Source organism: Haliotis cracherodii, unplaced genomic scaffold, assembly GCF_022045235.1.
Source record: "Haliotis cracherodii isolate W230 unplaced genomic scaffold, xgHalCrac1.p SCAF_19, whole genome shotgun sequence".
Taxonomy (NCBI): Eukaryota; Metazoa; Mollusca; class Gastropoda; order Lepetellida; family Haliotidae; genus Haliotis; species Haliotis cracherodii.
In genome coordinates this window covers 13107926-13132102 of record NW_027266274.1, presented here as the reverse complement: position 1 = coordinate 13132102, position 24177 = coordinate 13107926, and the positions used below count along the sequence as shown (strand labels likewise).

Here is a 24177-nt window from a genome sequence, read left to right as displayed (position 1 = left end):
CTTTCCTCCCACATTAAGCTGACACGCCGCGATATAACTGGAATATTGTTAAAAGTGAGTTAAACCCAACACACTCACTCACTCTCTCTGAATATGCCCTGTTTCTAGAGACAGCTCAAGAGAACAGATATGGCATTTATGCAGCTGATACTGTTCTGGGCATTCCTTGGAGCATATGTATCCCCAGACTGCTACCCACCTTGTGACGTTTGAAAAGAATTTCCCTCAAGTGAAAATATTTGTTTTCAATTCAAGGAAAGTAACTATATATTTCAATTCCATGTCATACCATGTCATGTCCTTGTTCAGGATAATATGTCAGAAATAAAGCCAATGTCCTCTGAAGTATATGAGAAAACAAATGTAAAATGTTTGATAACATCTATGTTGAATTTGGGGATGGGACATTTATTCAAGAAATAAGCTTGCTAATGGGCACCGATTGTGGCCCGGTTCTGTCTGATCTGTTTCTTTATGCATATTAATCGGAATTTGGCAGAACGTGGCCAAGAAGTTAAACTTAAGTTTGTTGTTTTGTTTGTTGTTTAACGCCGCACTCAACAATATTCCAGCTATATGACGGCGGTCTGTATCAATACTCGAGTCTGGACCAGACAATCCAATCAATGACATCATGAGCATCGATCCACTCAATTGGGATACGATGACATGCATCAACTATGTCAGCAAGCCTGACCACCCGATCCTGTTGGTCGCCTCTTTCGACAAGCATAGTCACCTTTTAGGGCAAGCACGTAAACTTAAGCTTCAGGTATATTGATGATCTAACATCAAACTTAGATCATCAGTATACCTGAAGCGAAACATCATCTATTAATAGTCGTCACTTTATCAGTGCAATAAAGTTGAGCGCGACCACTAAGTTCCTTACCACTACACAAACGGGATCGGGTGTTCAGGCCCGCTGACTTGGTCGAGGCATGTCATCGGTCCCAACTGCGTGATACTGCGGGGAGAATGGTGTGTGGAGACTCGAATGGTGTATTTGTACCTCAGAGTCAGCAACATAGGGACTGAATGTGTCATCCACAGAATCAATACCGCATTTGGCACAAGTGTTCGTTACGTTTTAGAAATATGAGTGAGTGAGTTAAAATTTTACGTCACATCGGCAATATTTCAGCCATATAGTGACTTTTAGAAAGATGAGTTCAGAAGTGGTATTTGCTATTCTGAGGATGTGTCCAACTGAATTAATGTCTTACACTAGAGGATGGTCACCCTCTTGTTTTGGCTCAAGATCCCACTTGGAATCTGGTATGTATGTAAGTATGTGGAATCTTTAGTTCAACAAAATCACCCAGCATCCCGGTTCTCTGTAATGGTGGACTTCCTAATACAAATGCTTATGTCTGCCTTACAATAGTATTTGTAGGACTTTGCATCCGCAAAGGGGTATTTGGCGCCCATGATTTGATGATTTGAGTAGCAATGTCATTGAGGACAAGGATGGGGTTCCCTGCCAGAACACCAACATCCATACTAGATCGTCTAAACGGGAAGTGTCATCTTCCCAGGTACATGTAAGATTACGGTAGACATCTCAAGTGACATCCAGTGGAGTACGTTTGACAAGCTCTCCGTGAGGCATGCATTATGGAAAGATTGATAGAGCATGTATAAGTAGTGGCACCAATATCAACAATTCCACAGGAGGAAGTTCAAAGAATGAGTTTAAAATGGTGATTGTACCACATTAACTCGATGATCCGGTGCTTGGTCAATGAGAACACAATCGTCGAAGTCGAAGATTCCACATCAACATCGTCGTTGACAAGACTGTCGAAGTCGAAGTCGAAGATTCCACATCAACATCGTCGTTGACAAGACTGGACCATCCTGTCATCCGTATTCGGTCACTTTCAGGACGATATCTGCAGTTGTCCAGGTTGTGAGTGGTGTAAGCCGAACGACCCATGGACTTGCATGATATGCTACTCTTTGGTGATCCTGCAGTACCCTGGATTACTGGTCTTGATGGTCCTCCCTGCTTGGTGCACTGTATGCTGCACAGTTTGTCTAGCAAGGAAGATAGGGCTTGATTAGTTTCCGGTTTCATTGATGCCACGGACTGATTCTCGAGTTCAGTCCAGGTTTGCTGTCGATAGTAGACCATGTTGATTAAAGCACCGCCTACAGTTAGTAAAATGTCTTATGTTAATGCCATGATACGTTAGTATAAATCCTCGGGATCGGGATGGTGTTCTGGTTAGACTTATATGTTCACGAAATTTATAAAGTGCGCTCTTGTCAACTGTTACCCATAATATTGACCGATTGATGTAGAATTTTTTATGAAATGGATTCTGCATATGACAGCAGTTGGCAGTCTGCCCAAGCATTATCTCTAGTTGTGCATTTACCTGCGTACGGCTTGTGGAACAACCTCACTTAAAGCTTTGAGATTTATGTATTGATAAAGTAAAACTGACCCGTATGTGGTGGTGAATAATTGCTAACGCGACACAAACCACACTGGCCTTTTTTGCTTGGAGCCCAAACATCAATATAGCATACAATGGAACAGTTCAGGTAACACAGCATGTCCTTGTTTCTGCTTTGTTTAAATCAATAGTCTGTTTACATCTAAAACTCTCATATTGATAAGTTTATTCATACCTTGATCAAATTTATTCCAGGCAAAAACATACTGACGTTATATAAAGTGAATACATTACAAATTCGATTAACTCTCCTATTTATCTGGTCGTTTTGGTGACATACGTCAGATAGAGTTTGTTGTGAGACTCAGTGCTATTCTGAATAGGCCTTGTTTGTGAAGACAACTCATAAGAATAGATATGGCATTTATCCAGCTGATGCTGTTCTTGACATTCCTTGGGATACAGGCATCCGCAGGCTGCTACCCTCCTTGTGTCGTAAAAACAACGACGGACTTAACAAACAAGCGAGTCACTGAGGGCGTGATCTGGTCAGAAGAAGGGGTGGAAACCCGACTGTCCTGCGTGACAAGGTGTATGCAGGATGGTCAGTGTATGACGACAGGGTACTCCACGGGTACTGGTCAGTGTCGTGGCTACAACATGGACTTCACGACTCCGGACAATGTAACAGCAGTTGATGAGCCAGGCTTCAACATGTACGTGACATGCGGAGGTGAGTTAAGTCTGTGACGCTATTCCTCTGGTTTGTGAAGTATATTTGTACCTTTCCGTTTACATGGAAATTCTAACTTGTTCAATTTGTTCCCATGTTTGTTCAAGTGAACACATGCATTGACTTTCCATTGGTTTGTTACGGGTGTCAGAGGTTGGTTTGTTGTGTAACGCCGCACTCAGCAATATTCCAGCTATATGACGGCGGTCTGTAAATAATCGAGTCTGGACCAGACAATCAAGGGATTAATATCATGAGCATCGATCCACGCCATTGGGATCGATGACATGCATAAACCAAGTTAGCGAGCCTGACCACCCGATCCCGTTAGTCGCCTTTTACGACAAGCAGAGTCACCTTTTACAACAAGCATGGGTTGCTGAAGACCTATTCTACCCCGGAATCTTCACGGGTCTGGGTGTCAGAGGTTACGCAGGATAAGCCAACCTTTTCGAAACGCCTGGTATCATAAACTGACGTCCAAAAGAAACTTTACAGACTGAAAATATAAATTTCAGAACAAGTATTAAAAAAATTTCGATGAAGTCTATCTAAAACACATAACCTAAATACAACAATAATGTATGCAGAAAATGTTAATCGTCTGTTACATGTTTGCGAGATAACACGCGAAAAAGTGAAAAACACGTGCACCACGGACAACTGCAAATACACGTGCGGGTAAGGGTATAAAACGATTGCAACGGAAAGTCAGACATCCACAGTGATAAAAAAAAACACTAAAGAAATGCCACGACTCACAGTCGAACAACGTGAACGAGCCTTGGGTATGGTACAGATGGGAGCCTACCACGCCCATATTGCACGAACCTTCGGTTGCTCCCGTGTTGCCGTTACCAACTTGCTGCAACGTTACAGACAGACAGGGTGGACCGCTGACAGGCCAAGAACAGGCAGACCCAGGGTGACAACGCCCAATGATGACCGGTACTTGCGTACCTTGCACCTCCGAAATCGCTTCCTGACAGTGACGTCATCGGCGACAAATGCCTTTGGGCTCATGGAATCAGGGCCACAACATACAGAGGACAGCTATTGACAGCGCAACATCGTCGTCTGCGATTGAGATGGGCCCGGACTGTACGACGTTGGCAACGACGTGACTGGCAAAGGGTTGTCTTCACTGACGAGAACGATTCTGTATGTTTAGGGCTGATGGAAGACAACGTGTTTACCACCGAAGAGGTGAACGAAAGGCGGCGTGTTGCGTGCAGGAGGTGGTACCATATGATGGAGGGAGTGTCATGGTGTGGGGAGGGATCTGTGTGCAGGAGAGGACAACGCTGGTCATCGTTGACAGAAACTTGACAGCTCAGCGTTACATGGATAACATTCTTCGTCAGTTGTCCTACCATTTCTCCAACACCAGCCACGTGGTGCACTTTATCAGCATGACAACGCTAGAGCCCATACAGCCAGAATTGTCACTAACTCCCTTGCAGCCAACAACGTCAACGTCCTGCCGTGGCCTGCACGCTCACCCGACATGTCCTCCATAGAATACCTCTGGGACATGATGGATCGTCGTGTTCGACAACGACCACACTCTCCCGCCAACCGGCAAGAACTGTTTTTGGCCCTCCAAGTAGAATGGCGTCAAATCCCACATGACCTCATCAGACGACTGACTTTTTCTGTGCGTCGAAGAGTTTTTGCATGTATTGAGGCATTTGGTGGTCACACACGCTACTAATGAGTTGTTATTGAACGTGAGCGATTGTTTAAGTACTCTGCCTATTGTCCATGATTCTGAAAGCTCGAGTTTTGTACCACACCCAACTTTGGGGGGCTCTGACGTCATTTTCGGTGGCGGTATGATTGTCATTTTCAGTGTTGATTATGTTGATATATTGATCTTCTCAATTCACTTTACTTCATGCATGAATGTTTTGTTGTTTTTGAGCACGAGTGATTTCAAACTCTGGTAAAGTATATTTTGGACGTCACTTTATGATTCCGATTCCTAAACATGTGCTTATGATAAAATCCGAATCATACAATACAAAATCCGAATCATACAATCATACCTTAAGCAGATATTTGTGATAATTGAAAGAGGTTTGACGCTTTTATTTTACCATAATTCTTCACTGATAGCGAAGGCAGATATCCTGTAAGCATTATCGTTATTTTTGTGTTGTTGTTGTTGTTGTTGTTGTTGTTGTTGTTGTTGTTGTTGTTGTTGAGGGGCGGTCGGGTAGCCTAGTGGTTAAAGCGTTTGCTCGTCACGCCGAAGACCCGGGTTCGATTCCCGACATGGGTACAATGTGTGAAGCCCATTTCTGGTGTCCCCCGACGTGATATTGCTGGAATACTGCTAAAAGCGGCGTAAAACCATACTCAGTCAGTCAGTCAGTGTTGTTGTTGTTGTTGTTGTTGTTGTTATCATACACTATCTTAGTATTTGTTCTTCAAGTTATCCGCTTTAGATAAATTGTCAAACTCGCTGTGAATGAAGGAGAAATAACTACATTTTATTCAGCAACGTTCATGAGTGAGTGTAGTTTTATGGCGCCGAAAGCAATATTCCAGCTATAGCTCTGCAATGGACACCAGCATGGGCCTTCGACGGGAAGAATGAAAGCTTTAACCACCAGAGAACCTCACAGCCCTAGAAACGTTAATGAAATAAAGATCAATTCTGATAATTATGGAAAGGGTTTTATTGCTTTTGTTTACTAACCGTTTAGAAAATGAACCCAACAATATCAAACCGGGTGTTGATAAATTTGGATTTGCACATCCGGGAAATGAAACCGGTTTTTTTCGGAGCAAGACAAAGAACGCTTTAGCAACAAGGCTACCAATAAGCCATGTGTTACTGTAGAGTGGATATTGAGTGTGTTATTTCTTATAAAAAAGAGCAACTGTGGTGATAAAGAAATCATTGATGACAATAGTGATGATATCTTTACATGAGATCCAACGTAGAGCTGTGCGAAATGGATAATTTCTTGACAGTTCTATAACTTGTAAAAGTATAGTGTTTCGAGGTAGTCAGAGCAAAGGACACTTCCACCTGATATGTCCCCCCGTGCGAGTTCACATTGCATAGTTTCATCATCATCTGGTGTAGTCATCTGCTCTTCTCGTGCATAAATGTACTTTGGCCTAGTGCTAAATACATGATTGCCAACACGTGCATTGTTTTTTTTTTATGTTGATATTCAATTATGTTGATATTGATCTGAAAACGTCAACGCCAGAGAATTACCAATCTTCAAGATCTGCCCAAACAGATTCCATAAGGGGCAAGCAAAATAACATGAGTGAGTGAGTTGGGTTTAACGCCACTTTTAACACTATTCCAGTTATATCGCGGCGTGTCAGCTTAATGTGGGAGGAAAGCCCCAAGTGATGCAGGTCTTAGACGTTTACCACTTCGGTGAAACCCACGAGCACGGGTATGGTGCTGACAAACCTAGAAACATAATCGGGGCGAACCGGGATTCGAACCCACAATCATAGGTTTCCGGCGTGCCCAAGGGACGCAACTCAGCACGGCGAATCGCGGCGCCTTAGACAACTGGGCCACCCGTGCCCCCCAAAGTAACATGAACATTATATGAGTGGGTCATAGAAAATCAGTGAAGACACCAGGGCCTCGTTCCACAAAGCGATCTTAGCGCTACAATCATCGTAAGCCTATGTTAAAGTATGAGAGTTATGATCATATTAGCGCTAATTTCGCTTTGTGGAACGGGTCGCAGGTGTTCGCGGAAACAGTAAGGATGACCTGCGCAATCGGTGTCACCAACCACTCACAAAGTTTTCATTTAAACAGTATGTGCTAGTAGAAGTAGTAGTAGTAGAAGTAGCGGGAGTAGTAGTAGTAGTAGTAGTAGTAGTAGTAGTAGTAGTAGTAGTAGTAGTAGCGGGAGTAGTAGTAGTAGTAGTAGTAGTAGTAACAGTAGTAGTCGGCGAAGTAAAAGGCGAACAACACTCAATTATTCAACATTTCCTTTTAACAGATGATTTCATCGGCAAGGCTTGCGCTACGTCCAGTCACTGCGTGGGTGCACACTCTATCTGTGAGTCTGGACAGTGTCTGTGTGAGATCGGCTACAGTCACTCCAGACACAGGGGGTACGACACATGTGATACAGGTATATATCCTTCAACAACTGAATTTTTTTCATCATGGATGCATTGACTTGTATATATTTAAGGCATTCAGAACTGATCGCTGATTGGACATCTCACTATTAGCAGCAATGCTCCGACCAATAGAATATTTTATATTAACATTTCCAGGTGATATCAGTGCTGTTGCCTTTACATGGTTATAACTATATTTGCTTTATATAAATACAATACCCTCTCCATAATCTCAATAAATCTTTACTGTAACAGAGTCCATTGTACGAGTCCATCTACAGTAAACTACGGTTATAACGAACACGCTTATCACGAACTGACGGATATACCGAACTTACTTTTTTGGTCCCGATTATTTGCTGTTGTTATACTGTATATATGTTTATAACGAACTACGGTTATAACGAACTAAAATTAGTAGTCCCTTTGAGTTCGTTATAACCGTACTTTAATGCACAAGCAAATAATGATCTGCCTTCATTAACGTTGCTGGGGCGGTGGGGTAGCCTAGTGGTTGAGCATGTATTTATTAGACAATCGCAAACCAGTATTGTTTCGAAAACGCTCTCGATGATAAAATCAGTATGCAATTTAAAGTGTCGCAGCTAAGATTAAATATGTATTGTCTTCCAGATTGCACTGAATACGGTTCTACCTTCACCTCTTATAATAGCCGAGGGATATCCAGAGGAAACAACAAAACTAGTTTTGGCATCGCCGTGGATGAATGTCGAGATACCTGTATCAGCGAGACGGATTACCTGTGCAAGAGTTTTGAATACCAGATGGCATCACTAAAATGCAACACCATGTCTTACTCTTGGTTGCAAACCGATGTGGCAGATCAAAATGTCGTAAGTGGCTGGGTCTTTTCTACCCGGAACTGTAAACTTTAGAGTGAGTGAATTGGGTTTAACCCCGTTTTGAACAGTATTCCAGTTATATCACCGTGCCGGCTTGTCCGAAGTGATGTGGATCTCAGATGTTTACCATGGGTATGGTGCTGACAAACCTACAAACATAATCAGGGCGAACCGAGATTCGAACCCACAGTCATAGGTCTCTGGCGTGCCCACGGGGTGAGTGAGTGAGTTGGGTTTAACGCCGCTTTTAAAATTATTCCAGTTATATCACGGCGTGTCAGCTTAATGTTGGAGGAAAGCCCGAAGTGATGCAGGTCTCAGACGTTTACCACTTCGGTGAAACCCACGAGCACGGGAATGGTGCTGACAAACCTAGAAACATAATCGGGACGAAACGGGATTCGAACCCACAATCACAGGTCTCTGGCGTGCCCAAGGGGTGAGTGAGTGAGTTGGGTTTAACGCCGCTGTTAACAGTATTCCAGTTATATCATGGCGTGTAAGCTTAATGTGGGAGGAAAGCCCGAAGTGATGCTGGTCTCAGACGTTTACCACTTCGGTGAAACCCACGAGCACGGGTATGGTGCTGACAAACCTAGAAACATAATCGGGGCGAACCGGGATTCGAACCCACAATCATATGCTTTTGGTGTGCCAAGGGACGCAACCCTGCACAGCGAAGCGCGGCGCCTTAGACGACTGGGCCACCCGTGCCCCACAACATCCAGACATAGGAACACTTAGGTACATGGTTCAAGGTACATGTAAAAGTGACTGAAACACATTCAGGTTCCCGGGAAACATATTTACATGTGAGGTAACGCCGCGTCCAAGATTATTGCACTTATATAGAGACGTGTGTGTGTGTGCGTGCGTGCGTGCTTGTGTGCGTGCGTGCGTGCGTGCGTGCGTGCGTGCGTGCGTGCGTGCGTGCGTGCGTGCGTGCGAGCGAGCGTGCGTGTACTAGTCCGGACTAATGCCGATTTAATAATTCTATCCCACTGAGACACCATGACGCAAATTGACATGAATACCCCACTCAGACACACTGTAGTGACTACGAGCCGACCAGCCCCTCAATGCCGAGCGCCAGACAGGGTAACGACAAGTGCCATCTAGTATAACGCAGCCGGGGATCGTACCCCGGATCTTACGCTCTTCGGGCGGACGATCTACCAGTATACCACGGATGCGGTCACATATATTCAGAACACACGGTGAAAATCCAGTATACATAGGTACCTAGGTACAAGGAGATAGCAAGGGTACACAAAGAGGAAGATATCAGGGCTATTCCAGTCAACTAAAGTGACGCATTTCACGGGATATTGATCGGTCCCATAATCATGACAGAATCGGATTATCCCGAGAGTTTGAAGTCCAGGTTCGCCGTGATTGATATTTTTAGTTTGTTCAGCACCATACTCCAGCTCGAATGTTTCGACCTTGAATCGGCATCGCTGCAGATATTCGATCCACTTTAAGCTGACACACCTAGCTATAGATATTACTGAAACACAGTTCAAAACCGCGTTAAACCAAAATCAGTATCAAACTTAAAATCAGTTAACGCGATATCGTGCCATTGGACTATCTGGTCCACTTTCACTGGATTGTCTTGTCAACACTCGACTGTTTTGGTCGCCGTCGTATCGTTTGTGGACGTACTGCTATGCGGCGATTTTAAGTGATCCATTCACATAAATTGGACCCCTCGCTTCCCTTTAAGCCCAATGGAATCTGTTTCGGTAGATAATCGAGACATAGTTTAGCTCTTTCCAATGTGTGTCTGTAAATATTTATACATATATCAGCCTTCTAAGTTTAAGAACTTTTAAGAACGACTTGTCGTCAGGGGAAAATGTACTCTATGTTAAAAGTTATGTATTCCAATATCAAATCATGTGTACGATGTGGTGAAGATGTAACCGATTTCTTAAAATGTCCTGATGGTTTAGGACAAGGATATATCTTGAGCCCGATATTTTTCTCATTTTTTATTAGTAAATTATATTATGAAATTATTTCTAACGGTAAGCATGGTATTCAAATTTCACAGATGTAATAGAAATTTTGATGCTTCTTTTTGCCGATGATGTCATTTTAGTATCAGATTCTAGAATGTTACACCAAAGAGTGGAAATTGTCAGTTAATTACGGTAAAGGAAATATTATCATTTTCAGAATTGGGGGTCAGCTGGTCTTGAATGAAAGATGTTTTTTCGATGGTAAATGTGTTAATGTTCTGAATTATTATACAAAGCTTGGTGTAATGTTTACCCATAAATGTTTACATCAAGAAAAGTGTCTCGGACTTAACACCACGTGTAAAGAACACCTTAATTAATGTTATGTCTATCTCGAAGAAAGTAGGAGTTTTTACACCGAATATATTTTTTAAATTTTGTTATGCCGAAATCCAACCAATCCTGTTGAGTGATCAGAAGTATGGAGATTTCACCGATACGATTGTCACGAAAAGCTACATCTTTTAGCCTGTAAAAGATTCTTATCCGTTGGTCCATTAACACCCAATTGTATGGTATGTGGCAAGTATGCCAGATAACCGTTATACATAAACTCTCAAATTAGATGCTTGAAATACTGGTTTAATATTTCTAGAATGCAAGAGGGCCGAATCCCCAAACTTGCTTATAATATGCTTGTACATTTGGATTACATGGGCAAAGTTACCATCGCATCACATACTAGAAACATTTTTTTCTCATGGCTAGGGCTTTGTATTGTTAAACCAATTAGTTGGTGGTGTTAAACTCCTTTTTAAACATTTTCGTGAACAATCTTATGTTTCCCAAGAATGACATTCCACTCCAGAAAACAATTCAAGGTATGGCTTGTATAGCACTTGAAGAATCTTGTTCAACCAGAAAAATACTTAACTGTATTAACATCAAAGACCCTTAGACGTCCATGTGTTCAATTTAGGCTTGGATTGTTAGATCTCATGATAAATGAAGGAAGACAAATCGAAGAGGTTATACCCATTGTGTCATTCAGCTTTAGAAAATGAAATTCATTTTACTTATGTACAGTAAACTACGGTTATAACGAACACGCTTATAACGAACTGATGGATATAACGAACTCATTTTTTTGGTCCCGACTATTTGCTGTTGTTATACTGTATATGTGCTTATAACGAACTACGGTTATAACGAACTAAAATTAGAAGTCCCTTTGAGTTCGTTATAACCGTATACTGTATATCCTTATTATTGTGATCTAAGAAACAAGTTTACGCCAGAACGCTATCTGTAAACTTATCCTGTACCTGCTTCTATTTCTCTTCTCTCGTCAAAAGATGTTGCTGTCACATTAAAACTGGCTACATATGTTAAAAATTTGAATTGTTCATTATTGGTATATATCCGAATATGTTTAAACTACTTATATCTAATTCCTTTGTCTATGGGTCGGAGGCCTTAAATGCAATATTTATCTTTGACCTTGAAGTGACATATGCTGCTTTAGTCAACATGGCCCGCCTTGTTCTTCTGGCCAAAGGTTTTACGTAATCGTAATTGGTTACTTAAGGAAACGTTTTCGACGAAGGAAACGATTCTCTCTGAAATATCTTCTGTTTTTTGTTGTTGTTGTTTTTGTTGTTCGTATTCAAATTCTTTCTTTCTGGATATAGAATAAATCTTAAAATGACCTGAATTTGATTGTTTTGTATGGTGAAATCTTCCGCCATGTCCAGATTTGCCAGTCGCGACGTGTGTGAAAGACGTGAGGGTTCAAATTAAAATCACTCTCCCTTGATTTGCCAGAAGGATAGATATCAACAATCAACTACCATCTTCGGCGTGAAGAACGATCGGACTCATATTGACCAATGTTCAAAAATTATTTTAAAAGGATCAATGTTCAATAAGTGCGCAGTATGGACCAATATTCAATAACGTGTAACACGAATCAGTATTCAATCAACACGTTGAAACAAAGATGACACAAACTATTGATAACTTCTTATTTTACTGTAATGGCGATGTTCCGGTATAGAACTTGATACCGTTGTCAAGCACGTGGTAGAATCAATGATTTTTTAATCATGTTGCAAGGTTACATTTTCAATAAATACGCAACAGGACACAATACATGAATGTCTCTTTTTCATCGAGATGAATCCGAAGATTCTAAAAACATTAATGAAGTTATTGAGAAACAAATTAATCAAATAAATTTATCAGAGTGGGAACAGTGTCACACATATATAGCAGCATCTAACAGTGAGAAATATTCTATTGTTATTGCCACAGATTGTTCAAGGTATTCTTTATGTTACAGAAATACTTACAGAATTCTGTACTTGTAAAATGTCACATTACAGCACCATAAAGTGTGCTAACATTATATACATAGTATGCCATCATCTCTATTTAAACATAGGTTTCAATAAAAAAAAGCGGTAAAACCTTTTCCATTGTCAACGGAGAGTCGATTGTACGCCTCCGACTATATCATAAGCATGTATCTATGAATCACTATCAAATAGTGATGATACCAGGTGTTCGCAAAAAGGTGAGCGTATCCTGCCCCGTCACAAACACATGCAAAGATAAGTCAAATGTTCACCCGAAAAAAACAAGTGACATCATTTTTGTCACTGATGCGTCAAATATGGACACGTCTACCATAAAACATGTTTACTCTGGCCTTGAATGTTGATACCTTGAGCAAACAGCTTCTGAGCAAGAGTCGTATGACGCTCTTTGAAATCTTGGTTGAAAGAGCCTGCTCTATTGTAACTCGTTATAGAATATCGAGACAGGTCAGTTCTGCATGATAATTTCTGTTTCCATACCACTTCCTCGTGGGTAGTTATTTCATGTAATACAAGCTTTCTCCACTTCAGGGGTATTCCTCTGTGCAAACGTAGTGAAATACACTCCACATACCATGTCTCAGTTACTTGTATGAAGAGTGACATAGATGCCCAGAAAACAGTTTCAAAATTGAACCAAAGAAGCTGTTGTCTTCATTTATCTAGATAGTCAGCCATGCTCCAAAGGCCTGGATCCGAAATGTTAGCAAACCCTTTTACTAACTTTCACAAAACGTTGAACTGACGTCTCCTTTGAAAACTGGGAATCAAATATGGAAAGAAATCTAAAAATGGTATGTCATCGACAGTTAAAACCATGTCTTGAACATGAAAACATATTTAATTTGGTTTGTTTGTTTGTTGTTTAACGCCGCACTCAGTAGTATCTCAGCTAGATGATGGCAGTCTGTAAATAATCGAGTGTGGACCAGATGATGCATGCGACTAACGGGATCGGGTGGTCAGGTTCCCTGATGTGGTTGTTGGATGTCATCGTATCCTAAATTCGTGGATCGATATTCGTGAAGTCAATCACTGTAAGCATAACTACATTCATTTTTATCAAGGAACTTGGTATAAGGGACATATCAAATAATGCCACATATAAGCCCAGAACTGAGGAAGAGATCCGCCAAAACAATACATGAGTACAATCAACTTTTGACTTGAACTCGTAAATCCTAAAGACATGTCCATTCCTCTTTTGTACTGGACTATAAAACTCCATAAAAATCCGTACACAAAGAGTTATATTGCTGGGTCCAGAACACGTACCGCCAAATCCTTGCCTCAATGATTAACTATAATCCTCAATACTATCAAGACAAGCGGAATTAATACTATGAGAATTCTTAAACCTTCAAGGATTTGCTTGAAGCTTTGCAATCTCAGAAAAGATCCAAGTTCAGTTCTGTCACAACAGTTGTTTTTTCAACTGTGTACATCACTATCCAACATGACGTATGGCAAAACTTCATTCTTGACCAAAGGGGCATTTGTTACTAAACTAGGTGACCATATATGTACATATTGGATCTCTGTCTTCAGAGATTCAGGATAATTTGTCAAAACTGAAAGCAAATGCCATCTGAAGTTTACCCAGAACAAATAAGTTAAATGCCAGACTTCTTCATTGGTAATATATTTGCAAATTAGGAGAATAGAGGTCCCATTAACTTAAGTGTTATTTTGCTGTCGGTATTCATCTATCGACATGATATTGCAGAGGTTTAATATTGTTAAATGTGCAAGGATACAGTGTAGCGTTAGTGTAGACATAAACGAGGTTTCTAGGTGAATGTGAACGAGATCTCTGTCAAATGCAGTGGACTTGGTGCTGAATGTTGAATTGTATGGCCTCATGTTTCATAGTACGAATTTTCAAGAGGAGTGTCGCTTTTAAATCGTATGTCCTTGTCAAACAAGTTCAGTTTGAGAAGGGGGCGCGGGTGGCCCAGTCGTCCAAGGCGCCGCGATTTTGCTGTGCAGAGTTGCGTCCCTTGGGTACGCCAGAAACCTATGATTGTGGATGCGAATCCCGGTTCACCCAAATTATGTTCCTAGGTTTGTCAGCACCATGCTCATGGGTTTCACCGAAGTGGTAAACGTCTGAGACCTGCATCACTTCGGGCTTTCCTCCCACATTAAGCTGACACGCCGCGATATAACTGGAATACTGTTAAAAGCGGTGTTAAACCCAACTCACTCACTCACTCAGTTTGAGAATACCCCTTAGACCAGTGTAATGCAAATGTGGCGAAAAAATGGATTAAGTTAATCACTCGGTTCAGGAGATTCCAAACACGTTTACCTAATAAAGCGTTTTGTAACAGGCTGCATTTGTGTACAGCATTCGCGAAGGAATTGAACGTTTCCAAACTTTGTTCACTTAGCCAGACACATATCGTTTTATGAATCTTTACACAAACAGCTATGGTATGTCTGGTCGCCGTTAAAGCTCAAAACACCAATATAACTTTTCCTTAGAAGAGACTTTTTAAGCCATAGTAATTTGAAAAACCCACCAATCAATTGCATACATGACGCCAAGAAACGATTAAGCCTTCTTTTATGTGCCCCCCGTGCCCGCCCCCCCCCCCCCCCCCCCCCCCACCAACATTTTAGATATTGCGAAAAACAGAACATATATACGTAGAGTCCCACATTAGTGTCATTATTTTTTTAATAATGGCCATGGGGAGGTTGTTGCGGCCCTGTTGAAAATCGAATTCAGGTTTTGTCAATAGTTGTAACAAGGATGTGGAGATGCAGCTGCATTGGTCCAGTAATTTCCAGGAGAAATATTTGTTGCACTATTTGTTTCTTTTCTGGTCTGAATGAACAGATAACAAAGATGCACGAGTAAATGGTAATATTGGGTAACACTAAGCACACAAAGTAGTCAACAGATGGATTAACCACAGCTTTGAATAATATTTTTTATCTTGGTGAGATAAATAGCTTTTCCTGAAAAGACTTTGAAGTTTCAAAATACAATTCCCCATGAGAACTGATATTTTAGAATAGGTCCCCATCAACCAATCGGGCTCAGGTAGCCAGATTCTTAATCTCATTAGAATCAAATCATTCACTTCCGATCAGAGTACAGCGTAAGGTGAACTTTCTAATCAGACAATGAGCGTTCTCGGTACGAGTGAGCAAAGCGTTTCAGATGTTCATACTAGTATCTGTTTTGTATCTCGTGTATCTCGAACACGAATGTAATCGGGAAGATCCGAATGCAGCCACGTTATTGTGATGTGGATAGTTTTATACATGCAGTCGTTTCTGAGCGCCATGGCATCTATCTGCAAAAGGGTGTACTATGGAGTGTACATTTGTTGTTTTGCTTTTGTTTGTTGTTGTTGTTGTTTTTGTGTGTGTTTTTTTGTATTATTGTATTTCTTTTGGAGTGTACAGATCCGAACCAGCCACGTTATTGTGATGTGGATAGTTTAAACATGCAGTCGTTTCTGAGCGCCATGGCATCTATCTCCAAAAGGGTGTACTATGGAGTGTACATTTGTTGTTTTGCTTTTGTTTGTTGTTGTTGTTGTTGTTTTTGTGTGTGTTTTTTTGTATTATTGTATTTCTTTTTGGAGTCTACATTTATGTTCTGTTGCAAATTGTTCATTTGCAAAGGTAAATGTCCTAATCTACCCGGACTGCCTCCGTGGTCTTGTGGTAGAGCGTCCGCCATGAGAGCGGAAGGTCCGGGGTTCGATCCCCGGCCGCGTCATACAAAAAGACGATAAAAGATTGTACTTGTTGTTACCCTGTCTGGCACTCGGCATTAAGGGGCTAAAACAAGGACTGGTCGGTATACTGTGTCATGTTAAACTGCGGCATGGTATCTCAGTGAGCTAGCACTATAAATCGGCATCAGTCCGGACTAGTACAAGCAGCTACACAAACATACACGTGCATGCACTTCGCTATATAAGTGCAATAATCTTGGACGCGACGTTAAAACCAAATTCACCTCACCTAATCTAGCCGGTGCAAAAATAAAGCTGAATGATGGTGGGTAGTTGAAAAGGGTTGTAACATTGCAAAATTTGGCATAAACAATCGTATTTAAATTCTCTTGAAAACATTTACGTGTTGAAGGCAGGCATAATATAGGTAAAATGTTGTTGTTAAAAGTGGCCTACAAATAACTCACTCATTATCACCGTTAAGGGCCTGGGTTAGATACAGGCTTGTCGTAAAAAGCGACTAACGGGATTGGGTCGTCAGACTCGCATGATTGTGTAAGTGTGAGTAAGTCAATATTGATTAACGCCGCTTTAGCTATTTTGCAACTATTCAGGGTCTTAAGCTTTACCGCATGTTAACACAAAAAAGGTGGTCTTGAAAATCACAAATATCACATTCAATGGTAAAAAACTGATTGATCAAATAAAGATTATATCATAGAGCTTGATTTCTTTAAGTTACAAAGTTGCAACTGTCTCTCAATGGTATTCATATTTTGATATAATAAACATGTCCTGATCATATATCTCCGACAAAATGTCGAGATCCCTCAAACTTTAGAATTTCTAAATTGTCTGATAAAAGCAGGCATACAACCACAAAAACCTATATGTAGGAGATCATATGCCTTCTCTAAATCCAAAAAGAGGGATAAAACAAGTCTTTTTATAAATGACTCTTTTACACATGACTCAAATAGGTTAACGAGATGATCAATGGTGCTACTCGGATGCCAGACCCCGGACTGCATATCAGTTATTAGGTTAATCGATTTAGTGAGTGAGTGAGTTTCGGTTTAACGCCGCTTTTAACAGTATTCCAGTCATATCACGGCGTGTCAGCTTAATTGTGGGAGGAAAGCCCCAAGTGATGCAGGTCTCAGAGACGTTTACCACTTCGGTGAAACCCACGAGCACGGGTATGGTTCTGACAAAACTAGACACATAATCGGGGCGAACCGGGATTCGAACCCACAATCATAGGTTTCTGGCATGCCCAAGGGACGCATGGGCGAATCGCGGCGCCTTAGACGTCTGGGCCACCCGTGCCCCCGTTAATCGATTTAGATACCAGAGAAGGCGCCTGTTGATCATACGTTCCGCTGTTTTACAGATGCAACTTATTGAAGGAGCCTGTCCATAATTAGAAGGATTCGTGTGATCCTACCCTGGCTTGGGTACGGAAATGATGATAGCTCATGCCAAGAAGAAGGATAATTATCTGTTTCCTATACATTTGCCAACATGATATATGAGAGCTAAAAGACATGACTGGTAGATGTTTCAGTAATTGATCGTGGATATCACCTGACTTAGATGCTGTATCAAGTGCTTTATTAAGAGCCTCTTGCAGTTCCATTACGAGGGGGACGAGCGGTCGGTTAGCCTAGTGGTTAAAGCGTTTGCTCGTCACCCCGAAGACCTGTGTTCGATTTCCGACATGGGTACAATGTGTGAAGCCCATTTCTGGTGTCCCCCGTCGTGATATTGCTGGAATATTGCTAAAAACGGCGTAAAACCATACTCACTCACTCACTCCATTACGAGGGTAATCTTCTGAATTAACGGATTTATAATTCAGACTCTTCTCTTCCGTCTGATTTTGATGGGGGCACAGGTGACCCAGTCGTCCAAGGCGCCGCGATTCGCTGTGCAGAGTTGCGTTCCTTGGGCACGCCAGAAACCTATGATTCTGGTTTCGAATCCCGGTTCGCCCCGATTATGTTTCTAGGTTTGTCAGCACCATACCCGTGCTCGTGGGTTTCACCAAAATTGAAAACGTCTGAGATTTGCATCACTTCGGGCTGACACGTCGTGATATAACTGGAATACTGTTAAAAGCGGAGTTACTCACTCACTCACTCTTATTTTGATGCATAATTGGCAGACGAAGGATGGTTACTGACTGTTTCTGCTAAACCTATCAGCGGTGTCCTTTTTGGATGTGAATATATCACTTTTAAGATCTTACTGTTTGTGGACCTTTTACCGTCTTCGAACCATATTGCATTATTTATTGAGTGGAGTGCGTGTAGTCAATTTGGACACAAAATCTCTACTGTTTATTTTGCTTAATTGTTCTTTGCTCCTGGTATCCTTAAGTGTTTTATGTTTTCTTGGTTGGATGTTTATTGAAAACCCTTTCAGCCCTTGTCCTGAATTGTTGCTAGCCTTTTATCAATCGTTATTATACCATGGTGTACGTGCAATTGTCGAGGTCTAGAGATTGTTTCAGTTGCAATGTTTACAAAGATATTTCAACACAATTTTATTTGACCATGATCATTCAATTTCAGTTCATCATTGCACAAAGTACTAAAAGTCAGCCAATCAGCACTGGAAATTGCCATTTGGAAATATAGAACTATGTACAAAGGTAAGGATAGCTTTAAGCACGGTGTTCCCTGCCGCACAAATCACCATGAACTGACAACGAAAATTCAATAAAGTGTGATGGTTCAGAAACTGACAGATCCAACGCAGAGTATGCTCCTGTTGCTGGAGAGAGATTGGTGTTACTTCCATCATTAAGAATGCATATCTAGGACTTTGCTTATCAAGCAATTCTTATAGTACCTTTCCCTTATCGTTATGATCAGATGAGCCAAGGGATTGTGATCATTTGAGTCTCCCATAATAAAAACAATGGTTTGGTTTATCCAGATCTCTAATTGGAAGAGCAGGTGATAGTGGTATATACAAGTAAGACAGAGTTAGACGCACTGCACAGCTTGTAAGCTATTATTGGGACTATATAGTGTTCCCTGTTTAAGAGGAATACATGTACGTGTGCAACAAAATGTCTTATTGGTTTGACATTAAGACAATAAGACACATGTGACAGCCATACGATATGAATGACACCAAAATGCATAAACTTACCAGGTGTTTATCATATACAATATAACTTGATAAGAAAATACAAGAACACAAATAAACTAAACAAATACACAAATATGTGTGTACATCTGTGGCGCCAAAGGGAGATAATCTTTACCAGACAATTTTCATGCGTCCCAAAAAAACGAATTCTTCAGTATGAACTTTACAAAACTCCGAAAAGGAGGAAGCGAAAAAGTGATTCAAGATTTATTTTTTTATATTATATAAATAATCAACAGATGGTAAAATTTGCACACATCATTGTCATTGACCAAGGTTCTATAAGGCACACATGGAACTGTAGATTGTCAAGGTGAAGGTCGTCTGTTCTCAATATCTTGTATGGCCACCATCAGAGTCCAAACCTGACTGACATCGCCGTCCCATGGAAGCAATCAGATTCCGAATTGTTGCCTGGGGAATGTTCATCTACTCTCCCTGCACTGCTTGTGCCAACTGCCGGAGCTTCTGTGCTTGTAGTATCTCATAAATGTTCGACTGGATTTGAACCTGGAGACCTGGACGTCCATGGCAGGACCTGGGTGTTTTCATTCCTGTTGTGATTGTAATTTTGATTGGATGTCTGCAACAATTTGTCAGATATTTACGATTTTACTGCTTTTGCGTTTCTTTTTGACAGAGAAAACTTCAAAGCTTCCTAGTTACGAAAGGAGGTAATTTATGATAAAATACCTTTTGATGAAATATAATTGGCTTTAGTACAACATAGGCTTTTTTTCCATCAGCATAGCATGTGATATTTGACATTGCTGTTATACATATAATATTTTTATTACTTTGGGTCAGAGTCTATAACTTGAAATATGTTATAGACATCCATTTCACATATTCTTTGAAAGCTAAGCGCAGCTTTTGCAATATGACTCCAACTAAATGATCAAAGATAAATACAACACTAGATAAGGTTCACACGTAATACAAATTATGACTATGTTAACTGCTTACCTTGGAAAGAGAAGGTAACCGAGAGTACAGTGGTTTGAGGTGATACCGTTTATTAATGGAGCGTAAATGATAGTTAAGGCTTGAGCATGTCCTCCTTATATACCCCTTAACCCCAGAACACAGCTATTTGTCATCAAGTGCCACGCTTACAGTTTCCATTCAAAATTACCAATTCACATAATAAAATATAAGGCGCGATTGTTACAGCATCTTCCTGAGGCAAGAGCGTTTAAGTCCAGTTTCCACCCTTGACGAACTAGGCTGGAATTCATGGGCTCGATCGTAGCGCCACCAGTGGTTATTATGAGTTATGTCCCTTCTGAGCCTCTCCTATCCGATTCCATCACTTGCACTTGTTTTCAAACAAAATGGCGGCGCCAGTCAAGACAATCTGATCGTTAATCAAGATCTATATTGTGATAAAACGAGTCTTACATCGAGCAGTGAATCAAATCACGCGAGCACCTTGATTAAAAACATGAAAAGGTTTGGAAAATATCTGTTGACAACGAGATGGCGGTGCACATGCTTTACAAATCCTGCAATCGACCGTAATCTGCACGACAGTTTACGAACAGGATTTCGATTTGGTTGAGAGATTTTGATTGGACTATGCAAATACTCGTTAGTCCAGCCAAAATGTAACTCCATTATACCAGCCTAGTTCGGCAAGGGTGGAGAATGGACTTTTATAGTCAGTTAACTCGCTTGCCTCGAGAAGATGTTGTTACCGTTTCTTATGTCACTTTTGTGGACAGTAATGACGGAAAGGAAGAATCACCCGTGCACAATAGTTAAATTTTTTTTTCGTTTTTCATTACACTGCAATGCACACATAGATTTTCTGTGTGCTGATAAGTAAGCGATCTGGCTCTTACCAATTTGCCTAAAGCGATTGATGAGTACTCTCTGGTTGCTTCGTTTTTTTCTCGTTACTTCGATTATTTTTTCGTTATTTCAAGTTAATTTCCAAATTCGAAATTTCGAGAAAATATTTGAAATAACAAAAAAAAGTATTATCGAAATATTCTATGAGCTTTCCCACAAGTCTATTGTCTTATATATGATATTATAGTCTATAATTCCTTCTAGAAAGTGCCATCCCATGCAGGGTTAGTCTATAGCTGTTCTAGAAGATTCCAGATTACTTTTGACTCGCACAGCATAAATATATAGTAACTTCCACAACACTGCTTACATTTGATAGTAATACCTTCCTGATATCTCATTATTGTCAAAACACAATGTTACGAACTTCTACTGAATCTTAACAGAAACAATATAATATAATTACAACAGTGTTTAACAATACATTGGGGCGGTTGGGTAGCCTTGTGGGCAAGGCGTTCGACCGTCACGCGGAAGACCCGGGTTAGTTTCCCTACACGAGTACCATGTGTGATACTCATTTCTGGTGTCCCCCGTCGTATTATTGCAGGAATATTGCTAAAAGCGGCGTAAAATCTTACTCACTCATTCACTCACTTCACAAAACATTACACTGTCATGTAAAAAAAAACAAAGTGAAAACTTATATAAGAAGCTACCTTATTCTTTTAATGACTCGCTCGATGAAATCTGATGTATAAGTAAGTTTCTGACGCATCATTGGCCTTCTTTAAAGCTCAAAACCACATGACTATGCTAAGACGGGACTTTTCAAGAAATGGAAACGTAAAACCCTCACCAATCAATTCCGTACATGAAAACTAATGGACATCATTGTTATCACCAGAACGCTCCTTTTAGTGAAGTCTCCTTCCTGCTTCCATAAACGAGTGTACCTTCGTTCTTGTCCAAACAATGGGACCGTGCGGTGTACACAAGGCAGCAGGTACAATGTATTGCCATTCCTTGTTTAATCCATTATTCGTATGAAAGAAGATCGTTCCTGGAACTAAAACTGAAGGAGAAACGAAATGGTTTTGTTTACTGTCTATGACTTTTCGACTCTTTGGACAACTGGGATTTGATTCTGTCCGTTACTAAATTAACGATTGACAGCACGATCTGTAGTATCTGCATGGTGTCTTTATTCAGTACATGCGTTGTATGTTTACAAAACTTAATGGCTTAATGGTTGACATACACAAATTGAATGGACAAGATATCCCTGTGTGGGAACCGGTAGCGAGTTGTTCAAATGAAGTTTGGACTCAGTCAGAATACATCAGACAAGTGTGATTACAAACAACTAGATCATGTACATGCATTTACCTGTAACCCATGGTATTCTGGCCTTTCTTCAGCTTGTTAAACTTGGATTTGGAACCTGTTACCCTCCTTGTGACGTGAAGACGTTTGCCAACAAGCGAGTCACTGAGGGCCTCGTCTGGTCAGAAGAAGGGGTGGACACCCGACTGTCCTGTGTAACCAAATGCATGCAGGATGGTCTGTGTATGGCGGCAGGGTACTCCCCGGACACTGGTCAGTGTCGCGGCTACAACGTGGACGTCGCGTCTTCAGAAAACGTTACAGCTGTCGACGAGCCAGGTTCCAACATATACTTCATGTGCAGAGGTGAGAATGTAATTAGATTGTGTCTTACAATTCATACCAGTTCTGCACATTTAGCTTAAGATTCGGCTTCAGATGTATTGAGACATAAATTATAACTATGAAACTACATGCTTCTTTCACAGGACTTGATTTCGTTGGCAAGACATGTAACAGATCCAGCGACTGTTTGGGTGCCAGGTCTGTCTGTGAGTCTGGACAGTGTCTGTGTGAGATCGGCTACAGTCACTCCAGACACAGGGGGTACGATACATGTTGACACAGGTACGATAATTCGTCATATACATATGAAAATGCCACTTTTTACAAAAACATGTTTTTCTTCAAATTCCATTATTAGTTCGTGTTCATATGATGTTATTTTTTTCAGATTGCACGGAATACGGAACGACCTTCACACCATACAGTGCACATGCGATACTTGGTTCGAATACGAAAACTGTTCACGGTATTTCCTTGGCTTCCTGCAAACATCTCTGTCTCAATGAGACCACATTTCTGTGCAGAAGTTTAGAGTACGATCAAGCCATCCAGAAATGCAACACGATGTTATTTTCTTGGCTCGACAAGAGCACCGATGTTCACCGTGTCGTTTCAGGTTGGACTTTCTTTACCCGGAACTGTAACCTTTGAATTTAAGCCATCAGTGGATCCACTATTGTTCCCAGATCGTGTGTTGCCAAACTTAAAGGAATACAAAGATAATCTGTCCAATGATGACTATACTCATCTAACGACCATTAAACTGCATACGAAGTTCAATGATGACTATACTCATCTAACGACCATTAAACTGCATACGAAGTTCAATGATGACTATACTAATCTAACGACCATTAAACTGCATACGAAGTCCAATGATGACTATACTCATCTAACGACCATTAAACTGCATACGAAGTCCAATGATGACTATACTCCTCTAACGACCATTAAACTGCATACGAAGTTCAATGATGACTATACTCATCTAACGACCATTAAACTGCATACAAAGTTCAATGATGACTATACTCATCTAACGACCATTAAACTGCATACGAAGTTCAATGATGACTATACTCATCTTACGACCATTAAACTGCATACGAAGTTCAATGATGACTATACTCATCTTACGACCATTAAACTGCATACGAAGTTCAACTGTCTCAGCCTTATGGTTCTTGAAAATAAAATGTTTGAGCTTTCGGCGACATTTTTCGATTTTATATTTTAATAATGGCCATTGGCATGTTGTTTAAAATCGAATCTATGTTTCTTCAATGGTCGTAACAAGAATCAGGTTCGCTGAATTGGTTGCTACATATCATCATATCCTAAATGCGTATGTAGATCAATTCTATTGATGTCAGTCACTAGACTGTCT

The 24177-nt window shown here is 40.8% G+C and overlaps 1 pseudogene; it reads left to right on the top strand.

Moving 5' to 3' along the window:
• The first annotated feature begins 2822 nt into the window (after positions 1 to 2822).
• Positions 2823 to 23441, top strand: LOC139466609 (tenascin-like; annotated as a pseudogene).
• The last annotated feature ends 736 nt before the right edge of the window (positions 23442 to 24177 follow it).